General features: G+C 37.7%; 1 protein-coding gene across 4 annotated transcripts in view; it reads right to left on the bottom strand.

Annotated features, from left to right (window-relative positions):
• Positions 1-16,062, bottom strand: part of ACSM3 (acyl-CoA synthetase medium chain family member 3) — a 102,505-nt gene that overhangs the window by 53,357 nt on the left and 33,086 nt on the right. The window lies entirely within an intron of this gene.

Below are 16,062 nucleotides of genomic sequence, written 5' to 3'. Positions count from 1 at the left end.
ACTTAGCCCTAGTGTGGTAACAATGAGATGGTTGTTAATTGTCAGCCAGGAGTGCTAGGCAGAAGCTGCCTCACCAAAGTCGCAGAGTCAGTATGGGGTAAACTTCTTAGATAAATGCAACTGACAACTTCTGCAGAAGGATTAATTTTTGTATTAACAAGGTTATACTTCCACTCTGTACTGTTGCCCTATGAGACTGCTACCTTTCAGTTAAGGTCACCACAGAAACAGAAAATAGGTTTACATTCACCTGACTTGCATAAAATGTTAATAGGACCCAAGGCCAGAAGATAATGTACAAGACCCTCATAAACAAAGAAGTATGCAGAAAACACCCTGGTTTCATGAAGAACAAGCTGATGTTATGTTAAACTATCTTCCCCTTAGAAATGTACTAATTAAGGGTATAAAAGCCACAGTAAAAAATAAAGCATAGCCAGACTCTGCCAGACTCTGCAGCCCCCGTCTGGTCACTCTCTCTCTCTTTCTTTCTCTCTCTCTCCCTCGCAGACTTGGTCCTATGAAGGCTGGTCTCACGTATCTTTCTCTCTCTCCGATGCCGTTCATCCTGAGGGTATCCCCTGGGTCCTGCCGCAGCTGGACCCCAGCATTCCCTGGACTATTGTCTTCACCAAATCCCTCTTTTATAAGATGTCCTCTCAAAGAGGTTTTCCCTTACCACATTTTCTAAAATAGCATCCCTCATTTTTGTCTCTTTACCCTGTTTTAACTTTTTACATATCTTACTACCACCCTTACAAGTAAGCAATTCTTTTTTCCATGGATGGATCACTATCATCTAGAACAGCTGGGAAATTTTAGGCATTCAATAAATATTTGATGGGAAAATGAAAAGATAAATGACTTGGTTACACACGACAAAAACCAAATCAAATTCACTTAAGCAAAACGAGGAATTTATTTGTCCCTTTTTAGTTCTAGGAGTGTGTTGTTGTTGTTGTTGTTGTTGTTGATTCCTTGGGATTTTCCATGTAGATAATTATATCATCTGCAAGTAGGGACAGGTTTACTTCTTCCTTTCAGATCGATATGCATTTCACTTCCCTTCTTGTCTTATTAGACTGCCTAGAATTTCCAGTCCTATGTTGATTAAGAGTGTTGAGAGCAGACATCCCTGCCTTGTTCCTGATACTAATGGGAAAACATTCAGTCCTTTATGTTTAACTTGATAAAGAGCATCTACAAAAAATTTTTATCAAGTGTAGGAAAATCTCCTGTGTATTCCTATTTTCCTGAGAGTTTTTATCATCAGTAAGGCTTGAATTTTGGCAAATGTCTTTTATGCATTAATTATCACCATCATGTGATTTTTCTTCTTTTCCCTGTCAATAAGGTAGATTATGTTGATTGATTTTCAAATATTAAACAGCCTTGCTTCCTTGGAATAAAACTCACTTGGTCCATTTGTATAATTATTTTCATATATTGCCAAATTCTATAGTTTATTTTTCTTGCCAAAGTTTAGAACTTTTTAACCATTCTTTGAATAAAGACCTGCCCTAGTTTTCTCAACTTCTGAAATTCTGATGACACAAATTTTACTTTTTTTTTTTAATGATAGTACCACAGATCTCTGGGGCCCTGATATTTTTTTAATTATATGCATTTCAGGTATACAGCATTATAGTTCAGCATCTATATACACTACAGAATGATCACTACTACAAGACTAGTTACCATCCATACAGCATACAGTTGAATTTTTCATTTCACCTACCCTAAACACCCTTACCCTCTGCTAATCACTGTTTTATTCTCTGTGAGTTTTTCACTTATTTTATTTGTTGTTTATTCCTGACCCAGGGATTGAACCCATGTCTCCTGCATTGCAGGCAGATTCTTTACCATCTGAGCCACCAGGGAAGCCACACATGCATGAATAAAAATCATATGGTATTTTTCATCCTCTGTCTGCCTTATTTTACTTAGCATAATGCCTCAAAGTCAATCCATGTTGTCACAAATGGCAGGATTACATTCCTTTCTATGATTGTGTAGTATTCTATTTAAACACACACATATATGAACAAATATATGTTTATCCATTATCTGTTACCTTCTTTTTCCATTTATCTGTCAATAAGCACTTAGGTTGTTTCCACATCTTTTCTGTTGTAAATAATTCTGCAATAAACATAGGGAAGCATATATCTTTTCAAATTAGTGGGGTTTTTTGTTCTTCAGATAAACACCCAGAAGTAAAATAGCTGAATCTTATGGTAGTTCTGTTCATATTTTTTGAAAAATCTCCATACTGTTTTCCATAAGACTGTACCCATAAACTGTGTAAGACGGTTGGTTCCCTTTCCTCCACATCCTCTCCAACATTTGTTACTCCTTATCTTTTTGATGATAGTCATAGGTGTGAAGATCTTATTATGGTTTTGATTTGAATTTTCCTGATAATCAGCAATATTGAACATCTTTCCCTCTTCTCTGTGTCTTCTTTGGGAAAATGTCTATTCAGACTCTGTACCCATTTTTCACCTAGTTTGTTGTTGTTGTTGTTGTTGTTGTTGTTGCTGTTGTTGTTGTTGTCGTCGTCACTGGGTTATATGAATTCTTTATATATTTTGGATATTAGCACTTGTCAGATATATGATTTACAAATATCCTCTCCCATTTTAGTCTGTTGCCTTTTCATCTTGATAATGGGTTCTTTCACTGTGCAGAACCTTTTTAGTTTGATGTAGTCCATTTGTTTATTTTTGCTTTTGTTTCCCTTAATTTGGAGTTAAAGCCACAAAAATATCATTAAGACCCATGTGGGTGAGAATATTGTTTTTTGTCTAGAAATTTTATGATTTTGGTTATCACAGGTATTACAAGCTTTTCATCACTTTTTAACTTTTGTGTATGATGTACCAGCTCAGTTCAGTGCTCAATCATGTCCAACCCTTTGCAACCCCATGGACTGCAGTATGCCAGGCTTTCCTGTCCTTCACCAACTCTGGGAGCTTGCTCAGACTCATGTCCATCAAGTCGATGATGCCATCCAACCATCTCATCCTCTGTTGTCCCCTTCTCCTCCCACCTTCAATCTTTCCCAGCATCAGGATCTTTTCCAATGAGTCAGTTCTTTGCATCAGGTGGCCAAAGTATTGGAGCTTCAGCTTCATCATCAGTCCTTCCAATGGATATTCATGGTTGATTTCCTTTAGGATTGACTGCTTTGATCTCCTTGTAGTCCAAGGGACACTCAAGAATCTTCTCCAACACCACAGCTCAAAAGCATCACTTCTTCAGTGCTGAGCTTTCTTTATAGTCAACTCTCATGTCCATACATGACTACTGGAAAAACCATAGCTTTGACTAGACAGACCTTTGTTGGCAAGGTAATGTCTCTGCTTTTTAATATGCTAAGTTGGTCATAGCTTTTCTTCCAAGAAGCAAGTGTCTTTTAATTTCATGGCTGCAGTCACCATCTCCAGTGACTTTGGAGCCCAAATGTAATAGTCTAATTTCATTGTTTTGCATGTGGCTGTCCAGTTTTCCCAGCACTATTTATTGAAGAGACTGTCCTTTCTCCATAATATGTTCTTCTCTCCTTTGTTGCAAATTAATTGTCTATATATGTGTAGGTATATTTCTGGGCTCTCACTTCTGTTCCATTGATCTATATGTCTGTTACTGTGTCAGTACCATACTGTTTTTATTACTATAATTTTGTGGTATAGTTTGATCAGAAAATGTGATACCTTGAACTTTTTTCTTCTTTCTCAAGATTTTTTGGTTATTATTCTTTCCTGGCTCCATGTAAAATTTAGAATTATTTATTCTAGTTATGTGAAAAATATATACCATTGGCATATTGGTAGAGATTACATTGAATCTGTAGATTGTTTTAAGTAATATGAACATTTTAGCAATATTATTCTTACATCTCATGAGCTTTGTATATCTTTGCATTTCTTTCTATCTTCTATTTCTTTCAACAATGTCTTATAGTTTTCAGTGTACAGGTTTTTCACCTCCTTGATTATATTTATTACTAGGTATTTTATTCTATTTCATGCAAATGTAAGTGGGATTATTTTCTTAATTATCTTTCTGATAGTTTGTTACTAGTGTATAGATGCCGCTGATTTTTATATATTGGTTTTGTATTCTTTGGTTTTACTGCTTTTTAATAGAATGTTGTGTATGAATCTTATGGTACCTACAAAGAATAAACTTATAGTAAAAACACAAAAGAATCTAAATATAACACTAAAGAAAACCACCAAAACATAAGGGAAGAGAGAAAGAGAAAAAAGAAGAGAGGAAACACAAAAAAAAAACCAGAAAGCAATCAACACAATGGCAATAAGCCATTGTTTGTTAGTCCTCACTGTTTTCTTTTGGTGGAGTCTTTAGGGTCTATAGGATCATGTCATCTGCAAATAATGATAATTTTACCTCTTCCTCTCTGATTTGGATGCCTTTCATTCCTTTTACTTGCCTTATTGTCAGGGCTATGACTTCAAGTATTATGTTGAATAAAAATGATGAAAAAGGGCATCCTTGTCTTTTTCCTGACGTATGATGTTAATATTTGTTTTATGTATCTTGATGTTTCTATGCTGGATGCATATGAAAATTATATCTTCTTGCTGAATTGGTCACTTTATCATATGTAATGCTCTTCTTTGTCTTTTTTTTTGAAAATTTTTGTTTGAAAGTCTATTTTGTGTGATATGAGTACAGATACTCCAACTTTTCATTTCCATTTACATGGAATATCTTTTTCTCTCTTCACTTTAAATCTCTATGTGTCCTTACTTCTGAAATGAGTCCCTATTAGGCAACACATCAATGTATTTTGTTTTTTTAATTCATTCAGCTACTTTGTGTCTTTTGATTGGTGAATTTAGTCCATTTACATTTAAAGTAATTATGATAGATGTCTGCTTATTGCCATTGTGTTGATTGCTTTCTGGTTCTTTTTGTGTTTCCTCTCATTTCCCTTTTCTCTTTCTCTCTACCCTTATGTTTTGGGGGTTTTCTTTAGTGTTATATTTAGATTCTTTTGTGTATTTACTATAAGTTTACTCTTTGTAGTTACCATAAGATTCACACACAACATTCTATTAAAAAGCAGTCTGTTTTATAGCAACTTAAATTATAGCACATTCCAAAGCTTTATGTTTTCACCCCCCACCTCAACATTTTATTCTTTTGATGATACATTTTATATCTTTTTATTTGATGTATTACTTAACTAATTATTTTAATTTTGGTTTATTTTATGCAGAGTACATCATGAGAAATGCTGGGCTGGAGGAAGCACAAGCTGGAATCAAGATTGCCGGGAGAAATATCAATAACCTCAGATATGCAGATGACACCACCCTTATGGCAGAAAGTGAAGAACTAAAGAGCCTCTTGATGAAAATGAAAGAGGAGAGTGAAAAAGTTGGCTTAAAACTCAGCATTCAGAAAACTAAGATCATGTCATCCGTTCCCATCACTTCATGGCAAATAGATGGGGAAACAGTGGAAACAGGGGCTGACTATTTTTCTGGGCTCCAAAATCACTGCAGATGGTGACTGCAGCCATGAAATTAAAAGATGCTTACTCCTTGGAGGGAAAGTTATAACCAACTTAGACAGCATATTAAAAAGTAGAGACATTACTTTGCCAACAAAGGTCCATCTAGTCAAGGCTCTGGTTTTTCCAGTGGTCATGTATGGATGTGAGAGTTGGACTGTAAAGAAAGCTAAGAGTGCCAAAGAATTGATGCTTTTGAACTGTGGTGTTGGAGAAGACTCTTGAGAGTCCTTGGACTGCAAGGAGATCCAGTCTTGCAACAAGATCAGTCCTGAGTGTTCATTGGAGGGACTGATGTTGAAGTTGAAGCTCCAATACTTTGGCCACCTGATGCGAAGAGCTGACTCATTTGAAAAGACTCTGAAGCTGGGAAAGATTGAAGGCAGGAGGAAAAGGGGACGACAGAGGATGAGATGGTTGGATGGCATCACCGACTCGATGGACGTGGGTTTGGGTGGACTCTAGGAGTTGGTGATGGACAGGGAGGCCTGGCATGCTGCGGTTCATGGGGTCGCAAAGAGTCAGACACGACTGAGCGACTGAACTGAACTGGTTTATTTTACTACTTTTATCTCTCAGTCTTTTTGCTTGCTTTGTAGGTAACGGATTCACTACCTTTATTATACATTTACATTTTATAGCGAGATTTTTATTTTCATGTGTTTTCTATTTATTGTAGTGTCAGTTTAATGGTGATTAAATCCTTTAGTTTTGGTTTATCTAGGAAACTCTTAATCTATCCTTCTATTCTTTTTAATGATAAACTTCTTGGGTAGAGAATTCTTGGTTGGAAGTTTTTTCCTTTTAGCACTTTGAATAAGTCATGCCACTCCCTTCTGGCCTATAAACTTTCTGCTGAAAAATCTGCTGATACCCTTATAGGGTTTCCCTTGCACATAACTAGTTGTTTTTCTCTTGCTGATTTTAGGATTTCTTCTTTATTCTTAACTTTTAATATTTTAATTATAGTGTGTCTTGATGTGTTTATCTTTACATTCAACTTTTCCCCCCCTGAGATTCATCTTATTTGTAACTCCAGAGCTTCCTGGGTCCAGATGTCTGTTTCCTTCCCCAGATTATAGATGTTTAGCTACTATTTCTTTGAATAATTTTTTCTAGACCTCTTCTCTTTCTCTCTCCCATCCTGTCACTCCTATATTGTGAGTATTAATATCTTTGATGTTGTCACAGAGGTTCCTTAATTTATCTTTACTTTTTAAAATTCTCTTATTTTTCTCTCTTGTCTGAGTTCATCACTTTGTCTTCCAGCTCACTAATTCATTCTTCTATCTTATCCAGTCTGTTGTTCAACACCTCTAGAATATTTTTCAGTTCATAGTAACTTCTGTTTGATATTTTTAGATATTGTCTGTCTGTTTTTTAAGCTCTCACTGTGTTTGTCCACTCATCTTCCAAGTTCAATGTACATGTTTAGAACCATTACCTTAAACTCTTTATTGGGTAGATTACTTGTTCCTGTTTCACTTGGTTCTTTTTCTGAGGTTTCATCTTGTTCTTTCAATTGGAATATATTCCCTCATCCCCTCATTTTCCCTAATTCTCCATGTTTGTTTCTATGTAGTAGATAAAGTCATCTACCTCTCTGAATCTTGAAGGAGTGACTTATATAGGAGACGTCCTATGGGGTTCAGAAGTGCCGTCTCACCTGGTCACAGAGAAAGGTGCTCAAGGAGTATCTTTTATGTAGGCTATGTTCACCTTCCTTTGTGTAGAGTTGCCACTGCTGCTGTGGCATGCTGGTAGGTGAGGATGGCCCCTAGCTGCAGGGTCAGGACATGGCTGCTGCCAGGTTCTGGTGGGCAGAGTTATCACTCGGCTGTATGAGGCCCAACTGAGGCACAGATGTGTGCAGAGCTCTTGGCTGAGTGCAGTTACAGGTGCTAGCAGGGTTAGGGAATTTCAAAATGGCACCTGCCAGCTTCAATATTAGCAACGTAGCTGATACTGAATATGATCAATCTGATTTCACTATTGACTACCTGGTGATGTCCATGAATAGAGTCTTCTCTTGTGTTGTTGGAAGAGGGTGTTTGCTATGACCAGTGCATTCTCTTAGCAAAATTCGGTTAACCTTTACCCTGCTTCATTTTGTACTCCAAGGCTGAACCTGCCTGTTAGTCTAGGTGTCTCTTGACTTCCTACTTTTGCATTCCAGTCCCCAATGACGAAAAAGACATCTATGTTTTGGTGTTATTTCTCGAAGTTCTAGTACATCTTCATAGAACCATTCAGCTTCAATTTCTTTGGCATTAGTGGTGGGGCATAGACTTGAATTACTGTGATGTTGAATGGTTTGCCTGAGAAATGAACAGAGATCATTCTGTTGTTTTTGAGATTGCACCCATGTACAGCATTTCAGACTCTTGTTGACCCTGAGGGCTACTCCATTTCTTCTAAAGGATTCTTATCACAGTAGTAAATATATGGTCATCTGAATTAAATTAACCCATTCCAATCCATTTTAGTTCATTGATTCCTAAATGTTGGTGTTCACTCTTGACATCTCCTGTTTGACCACTTCCAATTTACCTTCATTCATGGACCTAACATTCCATGTTCCTGTGCAATACTGTTCTTTAAGCATTCGACTTTACTTCCATCACCAGTCACATCCACAACTGGGCATTGTTTTTGCTTTTGTGTTGCAAGGAAGAATCAATTCTGATTCCATATTGGAACTTTTCTTTGACTTGCTTTCATTGCTATTGTTAATATAATCATGCATAATGGCCTCCCTCAGAGAATCCTGATTCTCTGCCTGACGGTTAAACTCAAAGTGCCTTTGTTCAGAACCTTATCCACTTCTAGATGGTGGAAAGGAAGAAATTAATACATCCATCTGCCTGAAGCTTATCATTCTAGAAGATACTTGCAAAATTAAATGACCTTTTTACTTCCTTTCCTCACCTGTGTCCATCTCTGATCTATAGAAGAACCTGACACCCAGACCCCCCAAAGATGGTATTTTGGGGCATTAGTTTGCCATCTTCTCAGTCAGCTGCCTTTCCAAATAAAGTCATATTCCTTGCCTCAACACTTCTCTCATATTCTTGGCCTGTCTTGTAGAGAGAAGAGCAAGCTTGGATGCAGTAACAAAATCACATTAGTGATTTCTATGGTGATCAAACCCTTCATCCTAAGTCTTGGTAGCATAAACTCAGGTGTAACTTAAGGGATTCATCAATAATAAAGGCACTTCTGTTATTCAGAAAATTCCACAAGTTTCCAAGGACTTAGGAATCAGAGACAAGCACCAATAAATTGTTTTAAATTATTATATAACAGGCACATACCAGGACAAATGAACTTGGTTGACCTTGAGCTTCTCCATAGTAATATTTAACACCACATGACAGTGGAACTAGGTCTATGGTTTTCCAAGGGAAATAAAATTTAACACAAGAAATTTACACCCAGCCAAGTTGTCTCCATATAAAGTCAATGGAAAGGTACTGTCAACTAGGCAAGGGAACACAGTCTTTAAAAGCCCTCATGATGGAAAAAAAAAAAAAAAATACCCATACATTTTGAATTCAGTTAAGAAGAAAAACTTTAAAGAATACACATTAGGGAGAAGCTGTTTGAAAAGGACTATTGGTGAGTACTGATTCCACTTACACATTTGATCAAGGTTTCTCAGACTCAGCACCTGTGTTTGGCATCAGAGAATTAATTCTTTGCTGTAGAGTCTGTCTTGTGCATTGTGTGAAATAGAATATCCATAAACAAGGATGTCACAGCTATCAGCGACTCTGAGGCAGGCCATTATATATTATTATAACAACAAAAGAGGCAAAAACAAGGGTTAAAGTTAGAGAAACAGATCTAGCATGGAAGAGTCAAATAGACTCTTTCCTGTTACAATTCCCATCGTCAATTTCCCCTCCACAATATTGTGGGAAGAGGGGCAGTGACCCATCTAACTGTTGCATCAGAAAGATCTTTCTGAGAGTGTCTGCCATCGGTGTCAGTGTTCCAAATTTGAGATTTCTTCTTTCCTCTTTGGAAAATGTCTACTTTACCTGTAGACTTAGAAATACTGAATTTCGAATCCAGGAGGCAGCATTTCAACTTAAGAAATTTGGTGCTTTTCTATGTGTAAGGAGATGCAAGAGTCAGGGCTTTCCCATTAAATTTATTTCATTGGCATGTACCTCAGCTATCTGGGACCTGTAATCCTGTATTCTGAGTTTCATCAGAGTTTGCCATAGGAAGTAACTGCAGTCTGATTCCCCTTCCTTGGGGCTCACAAGCTCACATTGGAGGACTGCAACCACTGATGCCAGAAAATATTCCATTTTTCTTAGCTCCTCCCATCTTGGTCAGGAATTTGACCAGTGTTTGGGAGATGTTTCATGATCAAATTTTATTCCACTGCACTGGGAGACTCATCCTAGATCATGCGAAAATTCTTGATATGCTACTCTAGGTGTTAACTTTTGGACCAGGCCCTATCAATAATTAAAGATTCTCTGGATTCTAGTTATAATCAAGAAGACGTTTTCCCTTGTTTGCTTCTTCCCATATCTAGAGTCACATTATTGCAATTATTTTATGTTATAAATGTGATTTTCTCAAAACAGAAGTTTTGTTGGAGGCTGATTATACATTGGTTACTGTAAGAGATAATGATCTTATAAATTAAGCAGGATTTAAGTATTGCATTAACATTGCAATGTCAAGGGTAACATTGATGATGACATAGTGTGGCAGGGAGACAACAAACTACAATTTGAAAACAAAGAACAAATTTAAACAATGATTAGTATCATTAGTTGTAATCCAGTTGCAATAATTGAGAGACCAAGGGGCCATAACTGGATTTAATAAGCTATTCACAGTTTCACTGTACCAACCATGTGTACTTAGATGTACATGGCTTAATCTTTGGAACAAGGGTATGTCACTGGCACGATCAACCAGGTAGAGAGAAAAAGATGAATGTTTCAGTTTTGCTCACAAAAGGTATAATTTACCAAGTTACTGTAAGTCATAATTAATTTAAGGATGTTTTTGTCACACTTTGAAAACACAGATTTAAACCAGTAATGCTTTTAGATAGAAACCATTAACATTACAACCATATTTACCAGGTTACTCAATCCTATCTAACCAATCCATTTGGTTAACAGCTTTTTGAAGTCACCAGCTTTCCCATTAGAATTCTTCAATTTCTTTTTTTTCTTTTCTTTTTCTTTTTTTGGAGTTCTTCAATTTCTTACTTAGTTCAGCATTATGGTCTAATAGTCAGAAACTTGGGCTTCCCCAATACCTCAGTTGGTAAAGAATCTGCCTGCAATGCAGGAGACCCCAGTTCAATTCTTGGGTCAGGAAGATCCACTGGAGAAGGGATAGGCTACCACTTCAGTATTCTTGGGCTTCCCTTGTGGCTCAGCTGGTAAAGAATACACCTGCAGTCTGGGAGACCTGTGTTAGATCCCTGGGTTGGGAAGATCCCCTGGAGAAGGGAAAGGCTACCCACTCCAGTATTCTGGCCTAGAGAATTCCATGGACTGTATAATATAGTTCATGGGCTTTCAAAGAGTTGGAAATGACTGAGAAAATTTTGCTCACTTCATTTCAGTTAGAAACTTGTATTTATCCAAAATTCATTTTTATAAATCTTGAAGAAGAGGCCTTTTTGCAAATGCATCAGAGTGAAACTATAGAATTATGATTGATAATATTCTACAAGGAAATATCAGATTCTTCAGTTCAGTTCAGTTCAGTCGCTCAGTCATGTCCGACTCTTTGCAACCCCATGAACTGCAGCACAGCAGGCCTCCCTGTCCATCACCAACTCCTGGAGTCCTCCCAAACCCATGTCCATCGAGTCGGTGATGCCATCCAACCATCTCATCCTCTATCATCCCCTTCTCCTCCTGCCCTCAATCTTTCCCAGCATCAGGGTCTTTTCAAATGAGTCAGCTCTTCGCATCAGGTGGCCAAAGTATTGGAGCTTCAGCTTCAAGATCAGTCCTTCCAATGAACACCCAGGACTGATCTCGTTGCAAGATTGGATCTCCTTGCAGTCCAAGGGACTCTCAAGAGTCTTCTCCAATGCCACAGTTCAGAAGCATCAATTCTTTGACACTCAGATTTCTTTATAGTCCAACTCTCACATCCATACCTGACCACTGGAAAAACCAGAGCCTTGACTAGACGGATCTTTGTTAACAAAGTAATGTCTCTGCTTTTCAATATGCTATCTAGGTTGGTCATAATTTTCCTTCCAAGGAGTAAGCGTCTTTTAATTTTATGGCTACAGTCACCATCTGCAGTGATTTTGGAGCCCAGAAAAATAAAGTCAGCTACTGTTTCCACTGTTTCCCCATCTATTTACCATGAAGTGATGGGACCGGATGCCATGATCTTAGTTTTCTGAATGTTGAGTTTTAAGCCAACTTTTTCACTCTCCTCTTTCACTTTCATCAAGAGGCTCTTTAGCTCTTCACTTTCTGCCATAAGGGTGGTGTCATCTGCATATCTGAGGTTATTGATATTTCTCCCAGCAATCTTGATTCCAGCTTGTACTTTCTCCAGCCCAGGGTTTCTCATGATATACTCTGCATATAAGTTAAATAAGCAGGGTGACAATGTACAGCCTTGATGTACTCCTTTTCCTATTTGGAACCAGTTTGTTGTTTCATGTCCAGTTCTAACTGTTGCTTTTTGACCTGCATACAGGTTTCTCAAGAGGCAAGTCAGATGGTCTGGTATGCACATCTCTTTCAGAGTTTCCCACGGTTTATTGTGATCCACACAGTCAAAGGCTTTGGTATAGTCAATGAAACAGAACTATATGTTTTTCTGGAACTCTCTTGCTTTTTTGATGATCCAGCAGATGTTGGCAATTTGATCTCTGGTTCCTCTGCCTTTTCTAAAACCAGCTTGAACATCTGAAAGTTCACGGTTCATGTATTGCTGAAGCCTGGCTTGGAGAATTTTAAGCATTACTTTACTAGCGTGTGAGATGAGTGCAATTGTGCGGTAGTTTGAGCTTTCTTTGGCATTGCCTTTCTTTGGGATTGGAATGAAAACTGACCTTTTCCAGTCCTGTGGCCACTGCTGAGTTTTCCAAATTTGCTGGCATACTGAGTGCAGCACTTTCACAGCATCATCTTTCAGGATTTGAAATAGTTCAACTGGCATTCCCTCACCTCCACTAGCTTTGTTTGTAGTGATGCTTCCTAAGACCCACTTGACTTCACATTCCAGAATGTCTGGCTTTAGGTGAGTGATCATACCATTGTGATTATCTGGGTCATGAAGATCTTTTTTGTACAGTTCTTCTGTGTATTCTTGCCACCTCTTCTTAATACCTTCTGCTTCTGTTAGGTCTATACCATTTCTGTCTTTTATTGAGCCCATCTTTGCATAAAATATTCCCTTGGTATCTCTAATTTTCTTGAAGAGATCTCCAGTTTTTCCCATTCTATTGTTTTCCTCTATTTCTTTGCATTGATCGCTGAGGAAGGCTTTCTTATCTCTCCGTGCTATTCTTTGGAACTCTGCATTCAAATGGGAATATCTTTCCTTTTCTCCTTTGCTTTTTGCTTCCCTTCTTTTCATAGCTATTTGTAAGGCCTCCTAAGACAGCCATTTTGTTTTTTTGCATCTCTTTTCCATGGGGATGGTCTTGATTCCTGTCTCCTTTATAATGTCACGAACCTCCATCCATAGTTCGTCAGGCACTCTATCAGATTCTTAGAACTCTATATAATCTCTAGAATACCTGTACCATTTATCATATAATATAAATTAAAATTTATTACTCATTTGAAAACAACTCCCTTATGGTTTAACATACCAAGTGAAACTAATTAATACAATATCTCCCTTTAGGATAGTTCAGGGGCCCTTTGAAGTACCCTGAAGTTAGGTGGAGGTCAAAGGAACATACTGTAATTCAATTTGGGAGACTTTGTCAAAGGAACACCAAAAAAAAATTTTTTTAATTACAATAGGATCATAGGTCATTGTGAAACTTAGCCAAAGTGACAATAAAAGATTTCAAAGGCAAATACAGATTACTTAGAAGGTAAATAAACTTAAAATCTGTTATCAAAGGCAGTTTAGCATTTTCAGAAAATACGTCTGTTTTGACAGAAAAGCCACATCTACATTTTACACCAGCTTACTTTAAATGTTCATTTATTTAATTAAACTTCTTTTAAACTTAGTCATTCCTGACTGATCATGTACAAAACCCTTTTGGGGTCCATTTTCCATAAACTTTTCATCACTTAACTTATTTAAAAATTTTAGCTTTCAAGTTGTAGAATATCTGGAGAGATCTAAAACATATGTTTCTAAAAGTTCACTCAAAACTCTTTTCTCATTTGCACTTTCTTTCCTCAATAGTTCCTTCACATTGGGTTACTTTCCTTGCTGACAGGTTTGGAACAGATATAATAAGACCTTACTTAGCTTACAATAAACCTAGGCACAATAAAAGCATTATGTGCTGTGCTTAGCTGCTCAGTCATGTCCAACTCTTTGTGACCCCATGAGCCCTCCAGGCTCCTCTGTCCATGGGATTCTCCAGGCAAGAATACTGAATGGGTTGCCACCATGCCCTCCTCCAGTAGAAATATTAAGCATGTTGATGATGCAAGACCTGTCTATTAGGTCAATTAAACATAAATACCAGGTACTAATTTAGTATTGAATATTTCCCAGTTTATGTGAACCTGAAATTTATTTACCTTTATTTCTCTTATATTTAGAATTGTTGCTTTGTAAGCTCTTATTTTTATTTAAGCCAGTTAAATAGAGCCCTTTTACAAATCAACCATAGCAATGTTATCTAAAGACAGAGATACATACAAGGACACAGAGAAGCCTCAGTTTCTATTTCCAAATTTGAATCCTGAGTTAGGTACAGCAATGTAAAACCCATCAGTCTACAAAAGAGGGATTAAAAATTGGGTTTTTGACAGATAGAACAAATCACATTCTTCCTAAGATGACTTTGCAACCAGAGCTGTAAGGATCACAGAAGGATATCGCAACGTCCAGGGACAGTGGAAAGGCAGTCAAGGCTTCAGGGGGCAGCACGAGGGCAACTGAGATGTCAGGTGTCAGGGGACAGTGGGAAAGAAGTAGAAGCTTCAGAAGACAGCAGTCAGGAAGTGGCAATAAAAGCAACAGGTTTCAAAACAAAGACCAGAAGTAGAGTTTTAATAAAGCATTTGGATAGTAATTTGAAGTAAAGGATTTATGTGGTGACAACAGAACTATGTTCAGCAGCTTGAAACTGAACATTATTTTTCATACAAAGTTAAAAGTACATTGTATTTCCTTCCTGACCACTTGCTCAGTCCCCATCTCTTTGAGAGAAGCAAACTTCATCTAAATTATTTCATCTGATTGATGACTGTCATTTATAAATTTATTGCTACTTCTTTCTCGAGTATTTCCTTGGAAAAGGTGCATGGGTTCATTACATATTCTAATGTATTGTCTTCGTAGAACAGTTCAATTTCAGTTTCTTTAGCATTACTGGTCAGGGCATAGATTTGGATTACTGTGATATTGAATGGTTTGCCTTGGAAACGAACAGAGATCATTCTGATGCTTTTGAGATTGCATCCAAGTACTGCATTTTGGACTATTTTGTTGACTATGATGGCTACTCCATTTCTTCTAAGGGATTCTTGCCCACAGTAGTAGATATAATGGTCATCTGAGTTAAATTCACCCATTCCAGTCCATTTTAGTTTGCTGATTCCTAAAATGTCAATGTTCACTCTTACCATTTCCTGTTTGACCACTTCCAATTTGCCTTGATTCATGGACCTAACATTTGAGTTTCCTATGCAGTATTGCTCTTTACAGCATTGGACTTTACTTCCATCACCTGTCACATCCACAACTAGGTGTTGATTTTGCTTTAGCTCTGTCTCTTCATTCTTTCTGGAGCTATTTCTCCACTCTTCTCCAGTAGCATATTGGGCATCTGCCAACCTGGAGAGTTCATCTTTCAGTGTCATACCTTTTTGCCTTTTCACACTGTTTATGGGGTTCTTAAGGCAAGAATACTGAAGTGGTTTGCCATTCCATCACAGTCATGGTGGCTCACAGGGTAAAGAATCCGCCTGCAATGTGGGAGACCTGGGTTTGATCCCTCAGTCGGGAAGATCCCCTGGAGAAGAAAATGGCAACCCACTTCAGTACTCTTGCCTAGGAAATTCCATGGAAGGAGGAGTTTGGTGGGCTACAGTCCATGGGGTTGCAAAGAGTGGGACACGACTGAGCGACCTCACTTTCACTTTTCTGCAGTGGACCTTGTTTTGTTAGAACTCTTGCCATGACCTGTCTGTCTTGAGTGGCCCTACATGGCATGGCTCATAGTTTCATTGAGCTAGACAAGGCTGTGGTCCATGTGATTAGTTTGGTTACTTTTCTGTGATTGTGGTTTTCATTCTGTCTGCCCTCTGATGGATAGGGATAAGAGGCTTATGGAAGCTTCCTGATGGGAGGGATTG

The sequence above is a fragment of the Muntiacus reevesi genome, chromosome 2, assembly GCF_963930625.1.
Source record: "Muntiacus reevesi chromosome 2, mMunRee1.1, whole genome shotgun sequence".
Classification (NCBI taxonomy): Eukaryota; Metazoa; Chordata; class Mammalia; order Artiodactyla; family Cervidae; genus Muntiacus; species Muntiacus reevesi.
Note: the sequence above shows the minus strand (reverse complement) of the source record. Positions and strands in the feature narration are given on the sequence as shown.